Source organism: Capricornis sumatraensis, chromosome 1 (assembly GCF_032405125.1).
Source record: "Capricornis sumatraensis isolate serow.1 chromosome 1, serow.2, whole genome shotgun sequence".
In the NCBI taxonomy this organism is placed as follows: domain Eukaryota; kingdom Metazoa; phylum Chordata; class Mammalia; order Artiodactyla; family Bovidae; genus Capricornis; species Capricornis sumatraensis.
In genome coordinates this window covers 216,279,794-216,300,388 of record NC_091069.1, presented here as the reverse complement: position 1 = coordinate 216,300,388, position 20,595 = coordinate 216,279,794, and the positions used below count along the sequence as shown (strand labels likewise).

At 42.2% G+C, this 20,595-nt stretch overlaps 1 protein-coding gene and 1 non-coding gene across 3 annotated transcripts in view; both read right to left on the bottom strand.

The window, feature by feature from the left end:
• Positions 1-20,595, bottom strand: part of VEPH1 (ventricular zone expressed PH domain containing 1) — a 263,127-nt gene that overhangs the window by 113,675 nt on the left and 128,857 nt on the right. The gene's annotated exons all lie outside the window — the stretch shown is intronic.
• Positions 16,593-16,699, bottom strand: LOC138093359 (U6 spliceosomal RNA). Its single transcript, XR_011146083.1, has one exon. It is a non-coding gene; the product is annotated as a U6 spliceosomal RNA (small nuclear RNA).

The window sequence follows — 20,595 nt, the reverse complement described above, 5'->3', positions numbered from 1 at the left end:
ACAAATTTTTAAATCTCAAAACATATGAGTTGTTAGAGGTATAGTTTCTCAGGGATTTACTAGTTTTTTCTTTCTACATAAAGCTCTGGGTTACAACAGTAGTTACTAGTATTTTCATCCAAAATTTTTTCAAATTTCATGATTATAGGATCAGTTTATGATTTTTTTAAAATAAAATTTTCTTACTTATGGAGATCTTTTATTTCCTGTCCTCTTCATATCAAGTTCCTCATCTATAAAATGGAGGTAATAACTATACTTAACTCATAGGGTTGTTGGGAAGCTGAAATGATGGAACCAGTATGAAGCACTGCTCCTAGCACAAAAGAGGAAGTCAGGAGATGTTACATTTTATTATTACCATCAATTGCTGTTATTGTTATTATTATTATGATAGTTTTATCTTTCCTTGTCTAGGCATTGTATTAATGTAGTAAGAAAACACCAGTGACCTAGACACAAGTAGATCAATATCCCATATCATGGGAGGCATTGATGTCCTCTGGAGAATGCTATGGCATCAGATTTTAGGAGTGGACCATCACTCAGCCCCCTTCCCAGCCCCTGTCTCCAATCACCAAGTGTTGGCTGTTAAGCACCATGGATTGTGTGAGTCAGAGCTCTTGTACCGACAGCATGTCTTCTTGCACCTTCAGACGGCCTTACAGCATCCGCCTGAGGGCCCTCCAGACATGAAAGAAGTTATGGGCTATCCTCGGACATCCACTGACTCAAGGTTAGGTCAAGTGCCTCTGGTTTCAGGGTTGCCAGGTAAAATACAGAACATTCAGCCAAACTTGAATTTCAAATAAACAACAATTTTTCTTAGTATGTGAGTGAGTGAGTGAAGTCTCTCAGTTGTGTCTGACTCTTTGCAACCACATGGACTGTAGCCCACCAGGCTCCTCTGTCCATGGGATTTTCCAGGCAATAGTACTGGAGTGGATTGGCATTTCATTCTCCAGGGAATCTTCTTAACCCAGGGATTGAACCCAGGTCTCCCACATTGTAGACAGATGCTTTACCATCTGAGCCACCAGGGAAGTTGTATTGACCTCTAGACATTGCCGTTCTTGGCAACTAGCCCACAGGCAGGAGAAAGTGGAGGGCTGCACGGAAACTTTTATCATCCATGTTCAAAAGTTATGTGTCTCATATTCAATCATATTCAGTTGGTAAGAACACATTCACATGACCTCAACTAACTGCAAAGATAGAGAATAAAGTAGCCTCAGTTCAGTTCAGTTGCTCAGTTGTGTCCGACTCTTTGTGACCCCATGAGTCGCAGCACGCCAGGCCTCCCTGTCCATCACCATCTCCCGGAGTTCACTCAGACTCACGTCCATCGAGTGAGTGATGCCATCCAGCCATCTCATCCTCTGTTGTCCCCTTCTCCTCCTGCCCCCAATCCCTCCCAGCATCAGGGTCTTTTCCAATGAGTCAACTCTTCGCAGGAGGTGGCAAAAGTACTGGAGCTTCAGCTTTAGCATCATTCCTTCCAAAGAAATCCCAGGGTTGATCTCCTTCAGAATGGACTGGTTGGATCTCCTTGCAGTCCAAGGGACTCTTAAGAGTCTTCTCCAACACCACAGTTCAAAACCATCAATTCTTTGGCGCTCAGTCTTCTTCACAGTCCAACTCTCACATCCATACATGACCACAGGAAAAACCATAGCCTTGACTAGACAGACCTTAGTTGGCAAAGTAATGTCTCTGCTTTTGAATATACTATCTAGGCTGGTCATATCTTTCCTTCCAAGGAATAAGCATCTTTTAATTTCATGGCTGCAGTCACCATCTGCAGTGATTTTGGAGCCCAAAAAAATAAAGTCTGACACTGTTTCCACTGTTTCCCCATCTATTTCCCATGAAGTGATGGGACCAGATGCCATGGTCTTAGTTTTCTGAATGTTGAGCTTTAAGCCAACTTTTTCACTCTCCTCTTTCACTTTCATCAAGAGGCTTTTTAGCTTCTCTTCACTTTCTGCCATAAGGGTGGTGTCATCTGCATATCTGAGGTTATTGATATTTCTCCCGGCAATCTTGATTCCAGCTTGTGTTTTTTCCAGTCCAGTGTTTCTCATGATGTACTCTGCATATACGTTAAATAAGCAGGGTGACAATATACAGCCTTGGCGTACTCCTTTTCCTATTTGGAACCAGTCTGTTGTTCCATGGCCAGTTCTAACTGTTGCTTCCTGACCTGCATACAGATTTCTCAAGAGGCAGGTTAGGTGGTCTGGTATTCCCATCTTTCTCAGAATTTTCCACAGTGTATTGTGATCCACACAGTCAAAGGCTTTGGCATAGTCAATAAAGCAGAAATAGATGTTTTTCTGGAACTCTCTTGCTTTTTCCATGGTCCAGCGGATGTTGGCAATTTGATCTCTGGTTCCTATGCCTTTTCTAAAATCAGCTTGAACATCAGGGAGTTCATGGTTCATGTATTGCTGAAGTCTGGCTTGGAGAATTTTGAGCATTACTTTACTAGCGTGTGAGATGAGTGCAATTGTGCGGTAGTTTGAGCATTCTTTGGCATTGCCTTTCTTTGGAATTGGAATGAAAACGGACCTTTTCCAGTCCTGTGGCCACTGCTGAGTTTTCCAAATTTGCTGGCATATTGAGTGCAGCACTTTCACAGCATCATCTTGCAGGATTTGAAACAGCTCAACTGGAATTCCATCACCTCCACTAGTTTTGTTCGGAGTGATGCTTTCTAAGGCCCACTTGACTTCATATTACAAGATGTCTGGCTCTAGATTAGTGATCACATCATCATGATTATCTGGGCCGTGAAGATCATTTTTGTACAGTTCTTCCGTTTATTCTTGCCACCTCTTCTTAATATCTTCTGCTTCTGTTAGGTCCATACCATTTCTGTCCTTTATCGAGCCCATCTTTGCATGAAATGTCCCCTTGGTATCTCTAATTTTCTTGAAGAGATCTCTAGTCTTTCCCATTCTGTTGTTTTCCTCTATTTCTTTGCATTGATTGCTGAAGAAGGCTTTCTTATCTCTTCTTGCTAAAAGTAGCCTCACTCTGAACCTATAGGAAAAAACCTATAGGTTCAACCCATATGAACCTATGGGACATAGTAAAAAATATATTGTCCAATATTAAAATGATTATACTTACACTAAAAAAATCATTTGTCGTTTACCTGAAATTTAACTGGATATCCTGTATTTCTGTTTCATCTGGTGACCCCATTCCTGGGTAAATCTCTGCTGCCCTGTGGGCTGGGAACTATAATGCTCATCCTTGTTCCCCTATGGCTGGGATGTTTACTCACAGGTACCTAAAGTGTTTGCAGAATAGATGAACTGAAACCACCTACATCTCTGCAGCCAGCCTGCTCCTTGCAGCCACAAAAAATCCTCTGGAGGTCAACCAGATGTCTATGAAGCCCTGGCTGCTTCTCCCTATGACTCTGGTCCATGAGGAGTAGGGGATGGGGCAATGTCATTTGGTAAATATCAGATATGGAGAGAAGCCAGGAGCAAGAGTAGGAGTGAAAAAAAAGGGATTTGCAAGGGCCAAATAAGTAAAGAAGCAACAATAAAATATTTGGGCCAGAAAAGTGTTCTCTAGACATGAGGCTGATGAATGTTGCTGATGAGTAGGCTTCTTACCACAAGGACTCTCTCTTATACACAATCTTCCTTGTTTTTAAGATTTGGAGATTAAAGAGATGGGAATACTAGACTACCTTACCTGCCTCCTGAGAAACCTATATGCAGGTCAAGAAGCAACAGTTAGAACCAGACATGGAACAATGGACTGGTTCAAAATTGGGAAAGGAGTACATCAAGGCTGTATATTGTCACCCTGCTTATTTAACGTATATGCAGAGTACATCATGAGAAATGCTGGGCTGGATGAATCACAAGCTGGAATCATGATTGCTGGGAGAAATATCAATAACCTCAGATGTACAGATGATACCACCCTTATGGCAGAGGGCAAAGAGGAACTAAAGAGGCTCTTGATGAAAGTAAAAGAGGAGAGTGGAAAAACTGGCCTAAAACTCAGCATTAAAAAAACTAAGATCATGGCATTCTGTCCCATCACTTCAAGGCAAATAGATGGGGGAAAAATGGGAACAGTGGCAGATTTTATTTTTTTGGGCTCCAAAATCACTGAAGATGGTCACTGCAGCCACGAAATTAAAAGACACTTGCTGTTTGGAAACAAAACTATGACAAAATTAGACAGCATATTAAAAAGCAAAGACATTACTTTGCCGACAAAGGTTCACCTAGTCAAAGCTATGGTTTTTCCAGTGGTCATGTATGGATGTGGAAGTTGGACCATAAAGAAAGCTGAGTGCTGAAGAATTGATACTTTTGAACTGTGGTGTTGGAGAAGACTCTTGAGAATTCTTTGGCCAGCAAGGATATCAAACCAGGCAATCTAAAGGAAATCAACCCTGAATATTCATTGAAAGAACTGATGTTAAAGCTGAAGCTCCAATACTTGGGCCACCTGATACAAAGAGTTGACTCATTAGAAAAGCCCCTGATGGTAGGAAAGATTGAAGGCAGGAGGAGAAGGGGGCGACAGAGGATGAGATGGTTGGATGGCACCACTGACTCAATGGACATGAGTTTGAGTAAGCTGCGGGAGATGGTGAAGGACAGGGAAGCCTGGCATGCTGCAGTCCATGGGGTCACAAAGGGGCCAACATGACTTAGCGACTGAACAACAACAACATAACACAGGAGTCATGAGATGGGGTGGTAATGAAGAGTCTCCAAGGTAGCCAAAGTCATAAGATGGACAAGAGAGGACAGTCCATTTCTAGCCATCAATCCACCTGGGTTTGTCACAGAGTTTTGCCAACAGGGAATTAGGACAAGGTTTGGTTCCAACAGTTTGGAAAATGGTAGACAGAAGTTTGAGTTTATAATAAACATTCACTGTCCTTTACTTTCCCTCTTGGTTTTTATATTTATTATAAATAGGAGAGAATTGTTCAAAAACAGAGATCTTTTAGAAACAGAAACTCTGCATTCCTCTTAGAGCAAAGAAATGCATTACAAATGTGAGAGAATGGGTGAACAGAGCCACTGGTTCTGTGTGCATTTATTTGTAGGGGCTGGATCGGGGGGCAGGGAGTTGGGCTCATGCAGGGGGATTGTTATTTCTTTTCCATTTGTCACTTTTAACTCCAGAGGTAATTTTACAGAAATCTTTGTCAGAGTTCTATAATCCCTTAAATATTAACTTGGCTTTAACTCAACATGCCACATTATAAGAGGCTCAGATGATTTCCAGTCTGAGCAGTTTTTGGTGTCTGTTGCCAAGTTAAAGTTTTTAAAAGCAGCTCTAGGGATACCCAGGAGAGGCAGGGAAAGCCTAATTATCTCCCTCTTATGTGAACAAGACTCCCCCTTAGGAATGAATTGGTCCATGGGCAGCTCACTGCGCTCACTCAGCTAGGAGATGAGACTATAAAGCTGGCAGTGATGGAGAAATTGGCAGCCTCTTTTCCTGGTGTCTTAAATCAAAGAAAAATATATTAGTTAATGTTTGATGAGCTTGGCTTATGATTCCATATCCAGGATATGTATTTTGCAGAGTTGAGCTTGTTAGAGAAGTAGGAGAACATAATGTGTCAAATCCACATAGGAGTCCTAAATTCTTAGGATGTTATGTTTCCTACTCTTCAGCAATTTCCTGGGTCATCAATCATCATAAGAATGACAGAGATGATCTCGCAGCTCCACAGCACTGTCATCTGTTTGGGGACTGAAATGAGTAAAGCCTCTGGAAAAGCTATACTTGAATACTAAGGGAAAGGACAATGCTGAATCTAAATTCTTGGTACTCTCTTCTGCCTCGGACTGCCTTGGTGGGCAAGAGCAGAGATTAGAAGGTGCCCAGTTATATGGGCACCAGAATGAAGAACTTTGCTGAAACAAAGTGACTCCATGCTTTATTTCATTCACAACAAGGTTCTTTAGGGACTTCAACAGAAGGGATGGTGGGGAAATAGACTGAATATGGCCTTCCAGGAAAAAGACCGAGTTTTATGATTCCAATCTCCTGTTTATTAGTGACGGGCAAATCTCTTTATGTCTTTTCTGTCATCTAAAAATGGGATCAATGTTACTGCACCACTAGATTGCTGAAAGCATTATAGGAGATGAGTTTGACAGTGTAGCCCATATAGAATGGGCATGAATATGTAAAGCAAGAAGGCAGCTTGTACAGGTAATGCCAAGCCTGGAAGATGAACTTCTCCTTTTCTAAGCCAGGAAGGACCATACAGTTCTCTCCTACCCCTGCAGCATCCTAAAGGCTGTGGACTACAGGAGAGCAACGCTCCCTACTGTGTGAGCATACAAGGGCTGGAATATCGAAATGGTTGATTTTAAAAATTCCCTGAACTTCAAGTATGAATTCTGAGCAATTGCAGACATAGAGAAAGAATATTCTGCTAAAAGAACAAAAGTTTAAAAGTCCTGATACGAGGAAGTGACCACTCATACAGATGCTTGGTCATTTGGTCACTTTTCATGTAACCAACATGAGAAGGAATGGGACACAGAAAAAGAGCAGCAAAAAGTGCAGACCCCTGCCTTTGCTGCTCAGAGCGATGTTGCTGGATCAGCAGAATCAGCATCTCCTTAGAGGCTGCTGGCGAGGCAGCATCTCAGGCTCCATCCCAGACCTGCTGAATCAGAGTGCCCTTAACCCAATCCCCAGGTGTTTCAGTGCACATTCAAGGTTGAGAAGCACTGGCCCAGGCACTGGAAGAACAGAATCTGAATTAGACCAGGGCAGAGGCACTTTCTATTCAGCAAAGCTGCTGAAGGTTTCACCATGTCTGCAGTGATATGAAACTTAAAACAATAAGCTGTGTATTATTTGGAGTTGGAGTGTGGTAAGCTGTATGCAGCTCCCTCTCATTCCATAGCTTTATCCCCCTCAAGATTTCCGGGTCTTTATTGATTCCAAGGTAAATGTACTTTTTCCCTTTTTGCCCCTGATAGATACTGCTTCAGATGGACCCCAAATCTGTAGTCAAGACTCCCAAGCCTAGAATGGGCAGATCAGGAAAGCAGCAGTCTTAGTAGAAGGCTACCAGATCCTAACAAATTGTCAGCTGAATGTGGCACAAGTTACGAAAGCACTCAGTAAATTATAAAAGAGTCCAAAAATATAAAATAGTAATGTCATCAGAACACTCTGAATCAAGTGTGAGAACTGTAGAGATAACACACTCCTCCTCTTCTAGGCCAGCTCGATTTTCTGGGAACATGAGCAGGTAATGGGGGCTGGTGGTGAGGATTAAGGAGAGAGTGTCTGCCACCACTGGGGCTGCAGAGGGGAAAGGTAAGACATTGCCATTCACCATCATTTGATTCTGGAAGAGCAGGGCCATGGTTAATCATCCTTTTGATACATCCCCTTGTCCTGTCTGCCCATTCTACTATTAAGCAGACCCTCTGCCATCTCCATTTCACAGATGGAGGAGCTAAGGAACAAAGATGTTGAGTAGTTTACTGAAGATCAACTAGTAAGCCCAGCATTAAACACAAGTATCTGCCTCCAGAGCGCACCCACTTCACACCCTCTCACTGCCTCTCAGTAGATGTTTCCTACAGGTTGCCTCTGACTCTACCCCAGGAAGAAGTAACACATGTTTGGGGATTGGTGATAACATTGTAATCAATAAGAATTACTGTATGCTAATATCTCTGAGTAACATCCTGTGGGAACACACCAGACAGAGCTAACATATAATTGCTGAGCAACACTTTACAGGTAACTAAAAAGTAAATGTTGGTGTTCCCTTTAACAAAATGGGCTTCCCTGATAGCTCAGTTGGTAAAGAAAGTGTTAGTTGCTCAGTCATGTCTGACTCAACTCCAAATACTGTAGCCTACCAGGCTCTTCTGTCCATGGGATTCTCCAGGTAAGAAAACTGGAGTGGGTTGCCAAAGAATCCACTTGCTGTGCAGGAGACACTGGTTCAATTCCTGGGTTGGGAAGATCCGCTGGAGAAGGGATAGGCTATCTACTCCAGTATTTTTGGGCTTCTCTGTGGCTCAGCTGGTAAAGAATCTGCCTGTAATGCGGGAGACCTGGGTTTGATCCCTGGGTTGGGAAGATCCCCTGGAGAAGGCAAAGGCTACCCATTCCAGTATTCTGGCCAGGAGAATTCCATATAGTCCATGGGGTTGCAAAGAGTCGGACATGACTGAGCAACCTTAAGAAGAAATGGATATATTTGCTGTCTACCCACTCCAGAATTCCTGCCTGGAGAATCGCATGCACAGAGGAGCCTGGTGGGCTGTTGTCCATAGGGTCACAAAGAGTTGGACACGACCAAAGAGGCTTAGCACGCATGCATGGTAGTGACTGCAGAGTTCAATCATGATAGATACCAAAAAGGAACAAAGGAATGGGGAGTTTGCGGGGAACAAAAACAGCAAATAGTTGGGTCATCAGGGTCAAGTAGAACTTTTATTCTCAGCTGTCACCCTTCCCACAAGGGCTGTGCAGGGTACAGCCCCTCTTACCACTCCTTCCACAATACAGGCTAAATCTTTGCTATTCCCTGTCTTGTTTGAAAGAGGAAGCCAAGCTGAAGGAACTTGATGAAAAGCAATCTTCTCTTTTGTGTGTTTTGTGTTTTGAACACTTCTGTGTTACAGGAAAGGGGCCTGGCCCCCCTGGTGAAAGTGTAATTGCATTGCTCACACTCCTGGCAGTGTCTCCACCTGGGTCTCTCCCCTCTCCCCACCCCACCCCCACCTCCATCTTTCTCCATACTGGCAGAGCCAGCCCCCTGGGGCCTCACGCTCCCTGGGCCTGCTTCATTGGCTTCAGAACTGATAATGCTGTCTCCCACCTACCTCTCTTGCTGATAAATGAATTCCTGAAATACCTTTACAGACCTTCACATCATCATAAATGCTGCGTTAAGGAAGGACAAATGGTGGAAGTAAATGAACAGCAGATGGAACATAAATGGTCCCACATGTCAAATTTAACTTCTTCAGTAAGAAGAGAGGCAAAAAACCAAGGTCCTTCCTTCCCTATGCATGGAGGAATAACAAGAACCACAGCTACTGCCACAAATTGTTGTTCCAATTTTCTTTTGATACAAGTGACCACCATAGACCTCCTGAGATTGAAAACATCTACATGTTTTTTATGAAAACTCTAGTCCCCTTGGTGGGGTGAAATTGCATTCAGCTTTTCCTAAGCAGGGGGCAACACTGACCAGAACATCACATGTTTTTAATTATGGTCCTGAACCTCCTTATGTACATTTTTCAAGCCAACAGTCACTCTGAAAAAATCAATTTTTCTTTATATAAACGTGGCTTGCCTAAAAAAGTGGGAGTTTTTATAAGCACTTTTAAGACTCTATTTTCCAAAAATCTTAATGTACCTATTTGAAAACATAATTGTAATATATAAGGGAACTATATGTAACTTTGCTCTATATTTTCCAAGTCTACTGTAAATATGCCATCATACTTTGATAATTTAAAGAAGAAAAAAAAGGACATTGGTTAAATCTACGACAAAACGTGACTAGTTCTGTAAATTACTATACATTTATACAATGGGACACTATGAAATCATTAACCTAATGCTTGTGAAGAAGAATTTTTTTTAAGAAAAAGACTCTGTTCTCCTTACATAGGGCATAGTCTCTGATTATTAGCTTTCTCAAGTTTGAGGGAGACTGGAAGTGCACACAGAAAGACACCAAGCACTTCAGGGCAGGACTGCACGTGTGAAGGAATTGAGAGGCAACGTGAGTTGTCGTAGGTCAAAAGAGAGAAGGTAACTGTGGGCATGGGTAGGCAGGGAAGACTTTCTGGGTAATGGGTATTAAACTGGAGTCCTGGAGAAAAGCAGCGTTTGGTGGAAGAGAGGCACAAAGAAGGCATTCTAGATGGTTAGTAGGGTATCATTTTGGAGAGGAACAGGCAGGTCATCATTGATATTCCTTTACAATTCCTTTAGTAATGAAGTACTATGAACACTGTAAACCTTGTCCACACTAAAATTTGACATACAGTGAGTTAGACAAAGGAAGAAATGAAAGAAAACTCCATGAGCTAATAGCTGGGCATTTATACAACTGCCCCTCCAAGAACTACCACGAATCTAGAGATGGGTAGGGATTGTGTAGAGAAGTTTTCTTTGACCCTTTAGTATGAGGCCTTTGTAATCCTAATATATATTTAAAGACTTTGTTGTTGTGAGGATATAACAATATAACAGTGAAAGCTCCCAGCACTGAACCTATCACATGGGAGGAGCTGGTAAAAGCTTGATCAGACTTGGAAATGCAGGCTTCGCTGCAAAGTTGGAGAGAAGAACCTGGCATCCTGCTCTCTGCAGTTTCGGCTGTGGACTTGGTAAAGAGCCACCACTCTTGAACTGTCAGGCTGGGCTTTCAGGGATCGTGAATTACACTAGAGTTGGGTTCTGATGAGACTCACAGATGTCAAGATGGAAACTCTGGAATAACAGGTTGCAAAGGGTCTCACAGTTGGAAAAGTGTCTCTGCAGGCCATATTGCTTTGCTATACATTCCAGACACACATTGACTCAAATTCCCTCTTCTCCTCTGTCATCCATTTCTTTGATGTTCCGTGCATGAAATTTAGGATAAACCAAAACTCTGGGGTGACTCCAAGGAGGGCAGATATCCTGGAGTCATTCTCTTGTGAACATAATCTCCTAATTCTCTCTTCCCTCCATCCTCCCCCACACACTGCTGCTTCATGTCCTTCCCCCCACTGTGTCACTGCTTTCCATTTTCAGGTTTCTCCTGCTACCTGAAAGAAGAGCGTTCCTATGAAGACCTGTATAAACTGAAATGGGTATGGGGCAAAGAAACAATTACTTTTTAAAAATAAAAGCAAAAATTCTCTTTGGGCTTCTTTTTGTTGTTGAAAACAAATCAAATTGGAGCTCCATAACCCCCTTTCCACATCCTCAGATTCAACCAACTATAGAATGAAGTTTGAATTTCGATCTGCAATTAACTGAAATTAACAATATGCAACTAGTCTATAAGGGGCCAACAGAACTACCCCATTTTATAAGAGGGACTTGAGGGCTTTTGGTAGCCTGGATCCTAGAATCAAGATGACTGTAATAATGTAGGTCTTTCCTCAAAGTAAAGAAGTGTAAAGTCAACGTTTGAAAAGTGAGGGATACCTGTATCCTGAAATAAAATTTCAGTTCAGTTCAGATGCTCAGTCGTGTCTGATTTTTGTAACCCCATGGACTGAAGCACAGCAGGCTTCCCCGTTTATCACCAACTCCTGGACTTTGCTCACACTCATGTCCATTGAGTCAGTGATGCCATCTAATCATCTCATCCTCTGCCACCCTTTCTCCTTCTGCCTGCAATCTTTCCCAGCATCAGGGTCTTTTCTAATGAGTTAGCTCTTGACACCAGGGAGCCAAAATATTGGAGCTTCAGCATCAGTTCAGTTCAGTTCAGTCACTCAGTTGTGTTTGACTCTTTGCAACCCCATGAACCACAGCATGCCAGGCTTCCCTGTCCATCACCAAATCCCGGAGTCCACCCAAACCCAGGTCCACTGAGTTGGTGATGCCATCCAACCATCTCATCCTCTGTCATCCCCTTCGCCTCCTACCCTCAATCTTTCCCAGCATCAGGGTCTTTTCTAATGAGTCAGCTCTCTGCATCAGGTGGTCAAAGTACTGGAGTTTCAGCTTCAACATCAGTCCTTCCAATGAACACCCAGGACTGATCTCCTTTAGGATGGACTGGTTGGATCTCCTTGCAGTCCAAGGACTCTCAACAGTCTTCTCCAACACCACAGTTCAAAAGCGTCAATTCTTTGTTGCTCAGCTTTCTTTATAGTCCAACTCTCACATCCATACATGACCACTGGAAAAACCAGAGCCTTGACTAGATGGACCTTTGTTGGCAAAGTAATGTCTCTGCTTTTTAATATGCTGTCTAGGTTGTCCTTACAAAGAATATTCAGGACTGATTTCCTTTAGGATTGACTGGTTTGATTTCCTTGCTGTCCAAGGGATTCTCAAGAGTCTTCTCCAACACCACAGTTCAAAAGCATCAATTCTTCAGTGCTCAACTTTATGGTCCAACTCGCACATGACTATTGGAAAAACTATAGCTTTGACTATATAGATCTTTGTCAGCAAGGTTATGTCTCTGCTTTTTAATATGCTGTCTAGGTTTGTCATAGTTTTTCTTCCAAGGAGTAAGTGTTGTTTAATTTCATGGCTGCAGTCACCATCTGCAGTGATTTTGGAGCCCAAGAATATAAAGTCTGTCACTGTTTCCATTGTTTTCTCTCCTATTTGCTGTGAAGTGATGGGACCGGATGCAATGATCTTCATTTTTTGAATATTGAGTTTTAAGCCGACTTTGTCACTCTCCTTTTTCACTTTCATCAGGAGGTTCTTTAGTTCTTCTTCGCTTTCTGCCATAAGGGTGGTGTCATCTGCATATCTGAGGTTATTGATAACTCTCCCAGCAATCTTGATTCCAGCTTGTGCTTCATCCAGCCCTGCATTTCGCATGATGTACTCTGCATGTAAGTTAAATAAGCAGGGTGACGATATACAGCCTTAATGCGCTCCTTTCCCAATTTGGAATCAGTCCATTGTTGTATGTCTGGTTCTAAATGTTGCTTCTTGAACTGCATATAGGTTTCTCAGGAGGCAGGTCAGGTGGTCTGGTATTCCTATCTCTTGAAGAATTTTCCACAGTTTGTTGTGATCCACATGGTCAAAGGCTTTAGTGTAGTTAATGAAACAGAAGTAGATGTTTTTCTGGAATTCTCTTGCCTTTTCTATGATCCAACAGATGTTGGCAATTTGATCTCTGGTTCCTCTGTCTTTACTAAATCCAGCTTGAACAACTGGAAATTCTCAGTTCACGTACTGTTGAAGCCTAGCTTGGAGAATTTTGAGCATCACTCTGCTGGGTGTGAGATGAATGCAATTGCGTGGTAGTTTGAACATTCTTTGGCATTGCCTTTCTTTGGAATTGGAATGAAAACTGACCTTTTCCAGTCCTGTGGCCACTGCTGCTTTCCAAATTTGCTGGCATATTGAGTGCAACACTTTCATAGCATCATGCCAACAAAGGTCATCTTTTATGACTTGAAATAGCTCAGCTGGAATTCCATCAACTCTATTAGCTTTGTTCGTAGTGATGTTTTCTAAGGCCCACTTGACTTTGAACTCCAGGATGTCTGGCTCTAAGTCAGTGATCACACCATTGTGGTTGTCTGGGTCATTAATATGTTTTTTGTATAGTTCTTCTGTGTATTCTTGCCCCCTCTTTTTAATACCTTCTGCTTCTGTTATGTCCATACCATTTCTGTCCTTTATTGTGCCCATCTTTGCATAAAATACTCCCTTGGTATCACTAATTTTCTTGAAGAGATCTCTAGTTTTTCCCATTCTGTTGTTTTCCTCTATTTCTTTGCATTGACCATTGAGAAAGGTTTTCTTATCTCTCCTTGCTATTCTTTGGAACTCTGCATTCAGATGGGTATATCTTTTATTTTCTCTTTTACCTTTCACTTCTCTTCTTTTCTCAGCTATTTATAAGGCCTCCTCAGACAACCATTTTGCCTTTTTTGCATTTCTTCTTCTTGGGGATAGTTTTGATCACCGCCTCCTGTACAATGTTACCAACCTCTGTCCATAGTTCTTCAGGCACTCTGCCTATCAGGTCTTTTATTTTTATTTTTTTAAATTTTATTTATTTATTTGTCTTTCATTTTACAATATTGTATTGGTTTTGCCATACACTGACATGAATCTGCCACGGGTATACCTGTGTTCCCCATCCTGAACCCCCCTCCCATCTCCCTCCCCATCCCATCCCTCTGGGTCATCCCAGTGCACCAGCCCCGAGCACCCTGTATCATGCATTGAACCTGGACTAGTGATTCATTTCACATATGATAATTTACATGTTTCAATGCCATTCTCCCAAATCATTCCACCCTCGCCCTCTCCCACAGAGTCCAAAAGACTGTTTTATACATCTGTGTCTCTTTTGCTGTCTCACACACAGGGTTATCATTACCATCTTTCTAAATTCCATATATATGCGTTAGTATACTGTATTGGTTGTCTATCAGGTCTAATCCCTTGAATGTCTTTATCACATTCACTGTATAATCACAAGGGTTTTGATTTAGGTCATACTTGAATGGTCTGGTTGCTTTCCCTACTTTCTTCAATCTGTGTCTGAATTTTACAATAAGAAGTTCACGATCTGAGCCACAGTCAGCTCCCAGTTCCGATTTTGCTGACTGTGTAGAGCTTCTCCATCTTCAGCTGTAAATAATATAATCAGTCTGATTTTGGTATTGCCCATCTGGTGATTTCCATGTGTACAGTCATCTCTTGTGTTATTGGAAGAAGGCGTTTGCTATGACCAGCGTCTTCTCTTGGCAAAATTCTGTTAGCCTTTGACTTGCTTCATTTTGTACTCCAAGGCCAAACTTGCCTGTTACTCCAGGTATCTCTTGACTTCCTGCTTTTGCATTCCAGTCCCCTGTGATGAAAAGGACATCTTTGTGTGGTGCTAGTTCTAGAAGGTCTTGCAGGCCTTCGTAGAACCATTCCACCTCAGCTTCTTCGGCACAGGTGGTCGGGGCATAGACTTGTGTTACTGTGATAGTGAATGGTTTGCCTTGGAAATGAACAGAGGTCATTCTGTTGTTTTTTTAGATTGCACCCAAGTATTTTGGACTCTTATTGACTATGAGGGCTGTTCCATTTCTTCTAAGGGATTCTTGCCCACAGTCGTAGATACAGTGGTCATCTGAATCAAATCTTCCCATTCGGATCCATTTTAGTTCACTGATTACTAAAATGTCAATGTTCACTCTTGCCATCTCCTGTTTGACCACTTTCAATTTACCTTGATTCATGGACCTAACATTCCAGGTTCTTATGCAATATTGTTCTTTATAGGATCGGACTTTATTTCCATCACAATCACATCCACACTGGGCATTGTTTTTGCTTTGGCTCAGCCTCGTCATTCTTTCTGAAGCTATTCTCCACTCTTCTCCAGTAGAATATTGAGCACCTATTGACCTGGGGAGTTCATCTTTCAGTGTCCTATCTTTTGCCTTTTCATACTGTTCATGGGGTTCTCAAGGCAAGAATACTGAAGTGGTTTGCCATTCCTTTCTCCATTGGACCACATTTTTACACCTACCTAATTTTACCTTTGGGCTTCTGTGGTGGCTCAGAGGGTAAGCAATCTGCCTACAATTTAGGACACCTGGGTTCAATCTCTGGGTTGGGAGGATCCCCTGGAGAAGGAAATGGGTATCCACTCTAGCATTCTTACCTGGAGAAGCCCATGGACAGAGGAGCCTGGCAGGCACCTTTGCTATACTTTGCCTTTCACTTCACCTGCCACCTGGTTCTTAAAAACAAAGAATAAACAGTTTGACCACTACTCTCACCATCACCATCAAAACAACCAAAGAACATACCACCCATTCAACCAAGCCAGAGGTTAACGCTTTGAGTTAAACATAACTTTTTCCCCCGTGTCTTTGGCTAGTTGGAAAGGTGGGTGTGAGGGAACGGTGACCCTGTGCTTGGGGCTTAGGGCTGAGTCAGATGTCCTTTGTCCCTTCCCTCTGCTTCCCCCTTGTGCCTTCCTCCCGACCCTCCCTTCTCCCTACCTTTTCTCATTTCTCCTATTTACCTCCCCACACAATTTCTAGCCCTCAAAGCTTCCATCCCTGCTTGGGGCCTCAGTCTAACATCCTACTAGGACCACCTGTGACTAACTGTCCCCGGTTCTGATGGTGTCTGATCAGAGCAGCCTCCCTGGCACCACATGCACTTAGCAAAGGCGTCTTCTAGTCCAAGGATCGCTGACTGCTCAGCCAGCACACAGTTGCCAGGAGCCACCCTCTCCTTCTCCAGCTTCCCTTGGGTCTTGGCAAGCAAATGGTTCAATGGTTAGTGGCCACCCAGCAGGCTACTTAGGGCTCATACAGTTTTGAAAGGTACAGACCTTTTTTCCTATCTTGACACCCTCTCTTTTTTATTTTTAAAAATCTTTTAAATTAATTCTTCTTGGAGTATGGTTGATTTACAATGTTGTGTTAGTTTTAGGTATACAGTAAAGTGAGTCAGTTATATATATATATATCCACTCTTTTATAGTTTCTTTTCCCATATAGGTCAATATAGAGTATTGAGTAGAGTTCTCTGAACTACACAGCAGGTTCTTACTAGTTATTTATTTTTATATATGCATATGTACTAAGTCACTTCATTTATGTCCAACTCTTTGCAACCCCATGGACTGTAGCCCGCCAGGCTCCTCTGTCCATGGGATTCTCCAGGCAAGAACACTAACGTGGGTTGCCATGCCTGTTTCCAGGGTATCTTTCCAGCCAAGAGATCGAACCCATGTCTCTTACGTCTCCTGGATTGGCAGGCAAGTTCTTTCCCACTTGTGCCACCTGGGAAGCCCCATTTTTATATGTAGTAGTATGGATATGTAAATCTCAAACTCCCAATTTATCCCTCCCCGCTTCCCCTTTAGTAACCACGAGAAAAATATGGAGTGCTTCATAAATTTGCATATCATCCTTGAGCAGGGGCCATACTAATCTTCTCTGTATGATTCCAAGTTTAGTATATGTGCTGCTGAAGCGAGCACTACCCTTTCTTTTTTAATCCACAATTGCTGTTATCTTTCTTTTACTTCTCCAGAATTAACTTCAAAATCTAAATGTTTTGCTTGGCTATCCTGTTATTTAGCCCTTTTGGCTTATTATTTAGATAAAAACATTCATCCTGAAACACAGGAATAAGAAAAGTGTGCTTACTTGGTGTATCAAATAAAACTCACCCATTTAATTCAGTCATTTGGCACAAAGGAGGCTCCTGTTTCCTCCAGTTTTTCAGTCTCTCTAGGATGCTAATTGTTTTTCTTTTGATAGTCTTATAATCTTGGCCTGAAGTCTAAAATCTGGCCTGCTGGGCTATGTGTCAGATTTGTAAATTAGAGGACATCTGTTTTGAATTTTAACCATCTTTAATTTTCTTTCAAGCTCTCTCTTTCCTTATTCATTTCCCCTTCAGTTGTAAGGGTCAGACTTTGCTAGATGCTTTAGACAAAAGTGTGGATCTCTCTGCTTTGTGGGGCACAGATTAAAATTACTGAAGCTAAATGGTCACAATGAAGGCTATTCAGAGAAGAGATGTTGGGAGAGAAGCCTTAGCAACCATCCCAGAGAGGATGAGCAGCTAATACAAAAAGGGGGCAGTCCACACCAGTCTTTTGAGGTTCCCACTGAATACTTATAATCGATTAGGAGACTGATGGAGAGGGTTGAAATGGATGAAGTATTCTGAATTGAGGGAGAGGCTGAGGTGGTGATGGTGGTGGCAATATTTGAAGAGCATGGTGACCTTTTATCTCTTAACATTTTTTTTCTCTTTTTTTCCATAGAAAAATAATAAAGGGAGGAGAAATGAATTTTTCTAATGCAGACCCATATTTGGACAGGGAGACCCCCTTTTTTTCTCCTATCTACATATCTCTTAAATTCTTCTTTTCATGAGGAAGTTATCTATTGCTAATTGGATTGGGCCTACTTTATTAAGAACCATTTTTCCTGTTGGAATGCCTTAATGTAACACCCTGTATAACAAGTTTTTCCTTTATATAAACCCTTTTCACACATATAATCTCACAGAGAGTCAATTGGCCCCTTGTAACTTTGCATGTGTAGAGGCAAGAAAGAATGGACAGACTGTTGGCCAGAATACACGTCTGAGCTTTTACATCTGACGCACACGCCAGTCACCATTGGAAGAAACGAGCAGGCTAGCTGTGCAGAGAATATAAAGTGGCTCCCCCAAACCCCAGCTGTAGAAGCTCTAAACTGAATTCTGAAACTGCACCATGAAAATTAGCTAACAGTGACTCTGCTTGCACACAGATGACAAAGCATCCCTTCGTGACGCTGGCTTTGGGTTTCTTGGATGTTGCCATGTGTAGGCTGTTGCTAGATGTAAATGCTGTTTTTAAAATGAAATATGTAGATAGCAGTGGTTTTCAACTGGGGGTGATTTCTGTCTCTAAGGGAACATTTAGCAATGTCTGGAGACATTCTTGGTTAGTACAACTGAGGGGGAGGGTTGCTACTAGCATCTGGTGCATAGAGGCCGGGGAAGTGGGAAGTATTTCTAGAGTACATGGGATAGCTCCACAACCAAGACTTAACCAAATGTCAATAACACCAAAATTAGACATCCTGGTATTATAGGCATCTATGCTAGCTGTTGAACCAGGCAACAATAGATTTTAATATGCTAAATCAAAAGTATGGCGTTGAGAGAAAAGGACACTTGCTACCTGTCTTCCTTGAATGAACAGCTATTGTTGAGATGACCATCTTGGCCAGAAAATATTCTCTGCGTGGAATGGGCAAAGAGGTGCTTTGTATGGGCTCCCCTCCTGCTCCATCTTTTCTTGGTTATCAGCATGCTTTTCCATGTGCATGTGGTCACTCAAGCTAGACATCTCTGGGTTCTCATTCACTCTTCTCCTCTTCTCCTCAGCCCACCTCTCACCAGTAATTGATTCTTTCTAGTTCCAAGCTGTCTCACCATGGAGGGAGCTGACTGCTAAGGCTCCAGCAATAGCATCCTGGTCACCCTCTCTTTTGCCAGCCAAATCCATTCAGGGCTCCACCATGTCAGCCACTTCCTCACCCATCTAGTCCTTTAGTGAAGAAATATTGAATGCCCTCTATCTACTAATTACTGTTAGAAGCAGAGTTCATTCTCTGGGTAAAAATCTTCCCAGGTCACCATGTTGCTTACAGAACAAACTCCTTGCTTCTCTGTGACTGTGCCTCTGACCTAACTTTTTCTGTGCTTCACTGGTATATTCACTCCAGTCACCTTGAACCAATCGCTTTTCCTCAGTCTGGGTCACACACTCTTAAACCCTTTTATCTTTGCACATGAGGAGTGTCCTTTGTATCTGGAGTGCCCTTTCAACCCTTATTTGGGAACTTTCATTCATCCTGTGCAACATGATCTGGTACCTACGCAGATGCCTGGCTCATGGAAGCTACTCAACAAATATGGAATGAATTTAAATTTCATCTTCTTTGTGAAACATTCTTCATTTCCCTGGCTGTATGTCTCTCTTGCGCCACAGCCTGCTATACCTGCTTCCACTAACGCCTCACATGCACTGACTGTGCACCCTTTGAGGAATGGTGTTTCATGTCTTATGTCTTGTCCTGTGTCTCTTGGGACCTTCAGGCTGTGTGCCATGCTGGACATAAAGTGGATCCTTGTGACTAAATCTTCATTATTTTGTGAGGTTGGCTTCTGTGTTTCTGGAATGCTATTTCAGACTGAAAATGATATGCATCATTTGTTAACCCCCCAAACTCACAAAAACTGATGCTAGTCTTAAATGTGTCCTGCCCCTTCTCCAGAACTGAAAACCTTCCAATGCATAGGATCTGAAATTTTAGTCCATCTTTTATCATTTAGTTACTATGTAACTTTGGGAAGAGATTTAACCAGTCTCTGAGCCTTTGTTTCTTCCTCTATAAAATAGGAATAATGATAATTGCCCTTCTCAACTTGCAGAGTGATCATGAGGATCAAATGAGATGATGAATTCGAAAGTATTGTGTAACTCCTATGGTCATAAAACTTTTCCAAGTGTCTTTCTATTCAAAATGTGACAAATATAATAAAACACCTCCCTCAATCTTGCATGGTCTAGACTTCTTGAAAGGACCAGATTTATCATATCCATTCTCTCCCTTCAACTCCAGGCATCCTATTTTATGCCCATCCATACCACTGGCAGATCACTCACTACAATCATCAGTAATTTTTAAATTGCCAATACCTGTGGACACTTATCTGTTCTTTCTTCATTTGACCTGACTCCAGTCTGCCTCTGCCTGAGATGTTCTCTGCACTGGGGCCAGAACAAGCTTCCTGAAATATGGATTCTGATCATATCCTAATATGTAAAAATCCTACCAGGACTCCTCACAGCCTCCAGGATAAAATTTAAACTCCTTAAGAAGGTCTGTCATGTCCTGCACCATCTGGTCCTTGCATATTACTTCATCAGTATTACCTAGTATTGATGCTAGCCAGACAGAATGACTTCTGTTTCCAGAAAGTGCTGTGCTCTTCCACATACTGCCCCAAAGCCAGCCTGGTGTAATCTGGTCATCTTTCAAGACTTGGTTCCAAATGTCACCTCTTCTGGGAAGCATTTCCTGATTTCAGCTTCCTCTCCATTCCATGCAGAAGTAGGTACCCCAATCTGTGTTCCCCAAACTCCCTGACACAATCATAATTGGCATAATCTTCCCACTATTCTATAATTATCCACTTATTATCTACCTACTCTATGGACAATGAGCTCTTTGGATAAAGGAATATGTTTTCTCTCTATATATGTCTAGCCATTGGCAGAATTCCTGGCATAGAGTAAGTAATGATTTAAATGTTTGTTAAATAAATAAACAAATTCTATTGGAAAAGACTTTGATGCTGGGAGGG